This window comes from Penaeus monodon, chromosome 21 (assembly GCF_015228065.2).
Source record: "Penaeus monodon isolate SGIC_2016 chromosome 21, NSTDA_Pmon_1, whole genome shotgun sequence".
NCBI classification, from domain to species: domain Eukaryota; kingdom Metazoa; phylum Arthropoda; class Malacostraca; order Decapoda; family Penaeidae; genus Penaeus; species Penaeus monodon.
In genome coordinates, this window is record NC_051406.1 from 35,466,955 (window position 1) to 35,467,549 (window position 595).

The following is a 595-nucleotide window of genomic DNA, read 5'->3' on the forward strand; positions in this document are numbered from 1 at the left end:
TAACTGTGAAGCCTCTACTCACTAAAGCTATGAAAAAAAAATTGCAAGAAGTATCAACACTAGACAGTCACCCAAACTCCGTGTTGCGCTGCGATCCGAAACAGTCATGCCAGTTAAACGTGCGGATAGTGTGATGGTTTGGGATGATTTGATCAGGAATAAAGGCAGACAAGGTCTTCACTTTCTTCTAATGAATGTCAGTGCGGATGTGATTACACTGACCTGTTAAGGGAACATTTACCAGTGCTTTTGCGAATTCATGAATATGATTATTTCATTTGCGAGAACGTCCCTTGCCACCTGTCAGACATAGTCCAAAAGTTTCTAAATGACAGTGGAATTACTGTACTAGAGTGGCCAGGTACCTCAACTCATCTGAACCCTTAAAAGGCATTAACGTCACGATAAACGAAGTGCAAGAAACCAAACCGTGCAATATCAAAGATCTGCAGGAGATACTGAAGAAGCTAGCGATCCACACAGATGTCTCTTATATCGTCTGGCTTGCTTAATCTATGCTAAAAGGACCGCAGATGGTTTTGTGACAGACGCAGTTTATTCTCACGATTTATTCTCCTTCGAATGGCAATGTAAA